Genomic DNA, 6,894 nt, shown 5'->3' on the forward strand with positions numbered 1-6,894 from the left:
TTTATTTATTTATTTATTTATTTATTTATTTATTTATTTATTTATTTTATTTATTTATTTTTGAGAGAGCACCAAAGAGAGCACATGAGCAGGGAGAGGGGCAAAGGGAGAAGGAGGAAGCAGACTCCCCGCTGAGAAGGAAGCTCAACCTGGGGCTGGATCCCAGGACCCTGAGATCATGACCTGAGCCAAAATCAACAGTCAGACGCTTAACTGACTGAGCCACCCAGGCCCCCCAATAAAAACTAACTCAAACTTTAAATACTCTGCTAGGGACTGGGGACACATGGGCAAACATGGCAGATGTGGCCTCAGCCCTCCATACAGGCCTGAATATTCACCCTCTATTTTCTAGGACATGTAACTGAGTGGTATGGAGTGATGAGCCACAGGTAGATACTAGGGAAGGAGTGTTCATGAAGGTTTCAGGAAGACTGAGAGATAGGAAGGCACAGGTAGAGTCACTTTGGGCCCCAGGGACAATCTGCACACAGATGAGGAAGAGATCTTCTCCCTGCAGATACAGCCCATAATTCTTTGGAACCTCAAAGACAGAATGCTCAGAGTACCCTCAGTATAGACATCTGTATCAGTCAGTGTTCTCCAGAGAAACAGAACCAATGGAAGAGATAGAAAAATGGATAGATATTTTTAGGAATTGGCTCATATGATTATGGCCGACTTGCAAGTTTGAAATCCATAGGGTAGGACAGCAGGTAGAAATTCAGGAAACTCAGGATTTCAATGTTACAGTCTTGAGGCAGAATGTCTTCATCTCTGAGAAACCTGTTTTTGCTCTTCAGGCCTTCAACTGATTGGAGGAAGCTCTCCCACATAATGGAGGGTAATCTGCCCTACTGAAAGTCAAATGTTAATCACATCTACACAATACTTCCACAGCAACATTTAGAATAGTTTTTCACCAAACAACTGGGCACCATAGCCTAGCAAAGTTGACCTCCACTTAGCCTCACAGTATTGAATCAGGGATTAAGAGTACCCTCTGTACAGACATCAGTATTCCCAGCAAAAACACAAGACACCCACAAGAGCAGCAGTGGTGGCTGGCTGTCCAACAGAAGACCAAGAGGACCCCTATGAGCACATGTGAAACACCCTCTGGGCCCCCTTCAGAAATACTAGGCTGGAAAGGACTGTACAAGAACCATACAATTTTGGTTATTGTCTCTGACACCTCATTAACCTGGTGAAAGACTTTGCAAACTGAAGGGTGAATTTTGGAAATGATAAAACCTTGGATCTATAAGGGGCCCAAGGGCGGCCAAGAGCACAAGATGTGTGGATCCTTTATTGCAGGAAATCTGTGAAGGCAAAGGAGAGAGAAGCAGAAATGTGTGAGCCTCTCCCAAGTTGTGAGGGGTTTCAGTGTGATGAGGTTGAAAGGACAAAGACCCTGAATGGGGCAAAGTAGGAGGGAACCCTCCCTTGAGATCCAGTGGTTTGACTGCCGCTGAGTGTAGCTTGGTGGCTGTACCACCAGCTTACTCTCCAAGAGGCCAGTTCACAGAAACACTGTTTTGATTCCCCAGTTTCTAAGGCTCAAGCCTGAAGGAAAATGAATCTCAAGTCATTTTATGATGGGAAATGTCTCTGCTTTCAAGCTCCTATGGTCTTGGAATGATTCACAAAAAAATCAGTAGTAACAATCTTAACAGGGACTGCTGGACTGCCTCAGCTTAGGCTGAGAATTGAAATACCTTATATATGTACATGAGGAAAGCTGGGGCTGAAAAAAATAACCAGTAATATACATCTTGTCAGCTTCTAAGGACAGACACACGTGGATTCTTTCCTCTAAACGTACCTCCCCTCCTGCAGCCTTTTTCCTAGAAACCAATGCCACCATTCACCCAGCTTCCCATCCTGGGGGAAATCCTTACCCCCTTGCACTCAAGGTAACTCACCAAGTTCTATTGATTTTTACCTCCTAAAATATCTCATAAATCCAATCCCCTCCTCTTCATTCTGCTACCACTCTTTGAAGCTGGCCTTCCTGCCTCTAGTTCCCAGCTACCTGGGATAAATAACCCATCCTTCACATCAGAATGATGATTCAAAAATGAAAATCCAATACTGTCACTTTCCTACTTCCCTCCTACAGCCTTCTGGATAAATGAGAAACCTTCATTTGGGGGCAATAAGGCCTCTGCAATGTGGTCCTTGCTTCTTCCTCCCACCTCACCCCATACATGGTTACATCAATCACTCAGCTCCATCTTCTCTTTTTAAATCTCTACACAAGCAACCCTCCCTGGAATGCTCTCCCCTACTTCTCTGCTCAGCTAACTCCTACTTTTTGAAGACCTAGATCAGAGGTCATTTCTTCTAACTCACCCTGGCCAGAGCCGAGTGTTTCTCTCCTCGCCTCATTCTTTGAGAAGCCACATGCCTGGAGACTTTCTCTTTCTTTCATTTTATGCAGTAATAGGCCCAGGATTGGTACACCTAATGCCACTCCTGGCCCCCATCCTGCCCTCCTCCGCTGGGTGCTCTGCCTGAAAGCTTGCTCCAGCACAGGAGCCAGGCTAACATGGACTCTAAGACTGAGGATCTTTGTGAAAACACACTCAGGAGTGCACCTGGTTCTTGCTGTCCTAGACTAGAACCCAGTGTTCATCACTGACCTTTGTTTTGTTGCAGTGCAACTGAAACTGAGGGCAAAGAAATATGATAAATAGTTGCTTCCAGGACCTCCTGGTTTGAAAGACACAGGGCATCTCTGTAACATCCCCAGCAGGGTTACTTTCAATCCATGATTCATCCAGGTATTGGTTTACTGGCATTCTTTTTTCTGTCACTTAAAAGTAAGTCACTCTTCCAAAAATAGTAAATAAACACAAATAAAAAAAAAAGAGCAATAATTTCTATTAGTCTCTAGCAAAGTGCAGGAACAGGAAATAGGACAGGTCTTTGTGTTTGTTATATGTGCCTTGGGATTCAGTTTCCTAAAATTAAGGCCAAAACAAAGTTCACAGTATCCTCTGAGGATATATGTGGATAGTCAGGTAAGGTCATTCGCTTGCCAGACAACATTTGGTGCTATCGAGACAGCCACTTAAAGAACCACAGTGGATTAAGGAAAGCGTTCAGAAAAGAAAGGCATCTGACAGTGCAAGGACAACTGAGGAATTAACTTTTCAGGAGGAGTCATCTCCAGCCTGGGGAAAAAGCAAGCAAAGGAAAGAGAATCAGAAAGACAGTAAGAATGAAGCAGCCCCATCTCCTCTCTTGGTTATTGATGCGTTTTCCTGAAGCACTATCTACAATGGCCAAATGGATCATTATTCTTCTGAAGATAAGCAAATCTCAGTGATTCAAACTAGTAAAATCATAAGAAATCACATTAATTAAATACTTGGAAAAAAGCTGAACTCGGAGAAACAAAGTAGAGTGACAGTGACTAGAGGCTGGGGAATGGAAGAAATGGGGAGATGCTGGTCAAAGGGGACAGATATGCAGTTATGAGATTAACAAATTTTAGGGATTTAATATACAGTATGGAGCTATATAGCTAGTAATACTGTAGTATATATACTTAAAAGTCATTAAGAGAATAAATCCTAAATGTTCTCACCACAAAAAAGAAATGGCAATTATGTAAAGGATGGAAGTATTAACTAAAACCATGGTGGTCATCATTTTGCACTACATAAGTGTTTCAAGTCAACATGTTATGTACCTTAAATTTACAGTGTTTTATGGAAATTATATCTCAATAAAGCTGAAAAATAATAAATAAAACATAAAAAAACAAAAAGTGCAATAAGCTTTGTAGAGCATAGAGTAGTCTTTTAAATATAAATTGTCATCATGATTATGTCTTAGTTAAAATTAAAAATAAATTTAAATTCTTGTGTTCCAAAGGTGGTAGGGAACACACTGAAAAACACCAGCTATAGAACCCATCATTTCATTTTCATTCATTCATTTTTTTCTACAAATATTTATGAAGCAACCATATGTAGGCACTACATCAATAAAAATAACCAACAACTATCTCAGGGTTAAACAAATGGAGCCACGCTGCCTGAGTTTAGTCCCCGACCATCCCATGTAGTTTAACTGTGGGATTTGGACAAGTTCTTGAATCTCTATACAGCTCAAAGTCCTCATATGTAAAATGTGGATAATGAAGTACCTTGACTTCATAGGATTGTTGTAAAGACTAAATAAGTTTGTAAATGTAGAGTACTTATCCTTATATTTACATATATACAATGCCTGCCAGACCACATAACAGTAACAACAAAACTCCACAAAACTACAGCCAATCTTTATGAGGCATTTACTACCTTCCATGGACTAGGTATAGTACACATTTAATAAATGTTAGCCATTGTTTTTATTACTATTACTTGGATCCTTTAGTTTTATATTTTAATGAAAAATCAGAAATATTCTGATTTCCTTTAGTTGTCACTATTGCTGGGTTGATAGCTTTGGCAGGTTTCCACCATACTTCCAATATGAAATTAGAGAAACTATACCCAAATACACTATAGGTCTAACATAATAGTCACCTGACCATATCTTAGTTTAGAACATAAGCCTAAAAGGCCAGATAGTAGTTTTAAGAATATATTTTCTACCCACCATATAGCATATTCTACAAGCCTAATAAAAAATGACTATGCCCAAGGTCAAGGAGAGAACCTGTCTTTTTGGACCTTATTTGACAAAGCAAAGCAAGAAGATGGGCCTATGTCAGAACAGTGGTTCAGAAAAAAAGTAGTAATGTTAGTAAGCATTCTAAGTTAGTCAGACATAAGGTTATGTCCAGAAAATCCAACTAAAGCAAGGAGAATGAAGGCAGTTCTTAGTCCAGGTATGCTAGAAGGAAGGTATCATCAGTAAGGTGGTTCAAGAGAAACAATAGGAAAAGATTCAGTCAGAAGATGAGAAATTCCAGCCATGGGTAACCAGTGCAAGAATCAAGTTTGTCTAGGGACATTTGATGGTTCCCCCATCTTATTTTCACTGGCCAGGAACTATGAGGGTCTCACAATTTGTAGGCACTCAAATACTAGTTGTCTGACTGATGCTGGTCTTACTCTGTGGACCAATGCCTGGAGATACGCCTGGGATATCATGCTTACGTTTGCATGTCTCTTACTCTTATGAGATTTTAAGTACCCTAAAAGCATCAACTGCTTCCCCAACTTGACATTCACAGAAAGACTTTCATAATATAGATATTCAATAAACATTTTCCAAATGAATGAATAACTACCATGAACAAATCAGCAGACACCAAAGGAATCTGATCCTAAGCCAGCTGCCTTCTGAGAGAAGTGTTCCTTACAACCTCCCAAAATGGTTTCAGGGTGTGGAGACATCTGCTGGTGTTGTCTGCCAAGAAACTGCAGTGCTACCTTTCAAGAAGAGCAAATCAATTTTCCTTTGGGGAACTACCCCACCCCATCCTATCCTGGCTAAGGGTAGGGCTAAGAACTTAGCGGATCCTCTTTCTCTTCCTGGAATTTGAACCTTAAGCAGAACTTTAAGGACAGAAAAATGGCTGGAGCTACTTCATCCCAACAGTGCCTAAAGAGGTCGTCCGTTAGTTCATGTTGCTTTGATTGCCATAGTTGTCTTGGTTTCTGTCCTGAGACCTGGTAACGTAATTTCTTTCTTTGAGTCAGTGAGCATCCCTCCATTTTTTAACAAATTCCTTCTGTACCTAAGTTAGCAAGAGTCCATTCCAGTAGCTATAAACTGGGAATCCAACTGATGTGCTATGAAATCCCTGCTCTAGAACAGTGGTTTTCAACCTCAGCAGCACAACAGAATCACGGGGGAGCTTTTCAAGTCCAGCACCAAGGTCATACCCCAAGCCAATTAAATGAGACTCCATGAGGGTGTGACCAATACCTGTTAAAGTGCCCTGAGTGACTCTACTGTGCAACCAAGGCTGGGTATCACAGCTCTAGAATTAAAACAAATACGCCCACCCGCCTACTCTAAGAAAATCAGGGTGTAAGGAGTATTTTATAAGTGGCATGTTTTTAAAGACAGAATTTAACCCTAGAGAACTAAGTTCCCACTTGGAGTTTGGTTTTTTTCCCAAAAAATTAAAGAACTAAGAGGGTTTTCATCTTTAATTGCTATTTTTTTTTACCACCAAGTAATCTAAAGAACTTTACAACTGTAAACACTTTCTAATTTTATTAACAACACAAGTAAAGCAGTGTCAGGGAAGGAAAGATCTCTGTTGGCTTGTATTTAAAATAGATCGTGATAATCTATTCCAAGCTGGGAAAAATTTCCACCTAAGGAACCCTAGAATTGTGTGGAAACTGAGGCCGTATTTGGTGATACCTGTTGACTAGACAGTGATCATTAGAGGGGAGAAAATGGATGCCTTTTTGCCTCCTCCACTCCTTCTGTCTTGTGAGTGACCATTTTCTTTTAAAGTTGTATGAAATGTAATGAGGAAAAATCTAGCTAAGGAGCAAAGCAATTAAATTCCACAGAAGACAACACATGTGTCTACAAGAGAGAAAGATATGTTGAAATATTTGACATTCAGTTTCCTAAAGGAGGAGTTGCCTTTTCACAAGAATGGTTTTGATAGAGAGATCAAGACAATATAGTGGGGGCCATTCTAGAAGAAATCCCAGCTGTGTGCACCCTGCACAGGAAATCAGTCACACTAGAAATGGAGAGAAGGTGCCTCGACAGCGGTGCCTCCCAACGGCTGCCCTGGCTGCCGCACCGCTCTCTCGACCGTGACTCATCCTCAGGGCACACAGACTTGAGGCACACACAAGCTCTCCTGAGCTCTGCCAGGGCTCACGGAGTCATGCTGGGGCCTGGAGGATCGGCTCTGCTTCCCAAAGCCCTGGAGCGGGACCCAATGTCCCTAGAAATCAA

Source organism: Mirounga leonina, unplaced genomic scaffold (genome assembly GCF_011800145.1).
Source record: "Mirounga leonina isolate KUSES-001 unplaced genomic scaffold, KU_Mleo_1.0 Mir_418, whole genome shotgun sequence".
In the NCBI taxonomy this organism is placed as follows: domain Eukaryota; kingdom Metazoa; phylum Chordata; class Mammalia; order Carnivora; family Phocidae; genus Mirounga; species Mirounga leonina.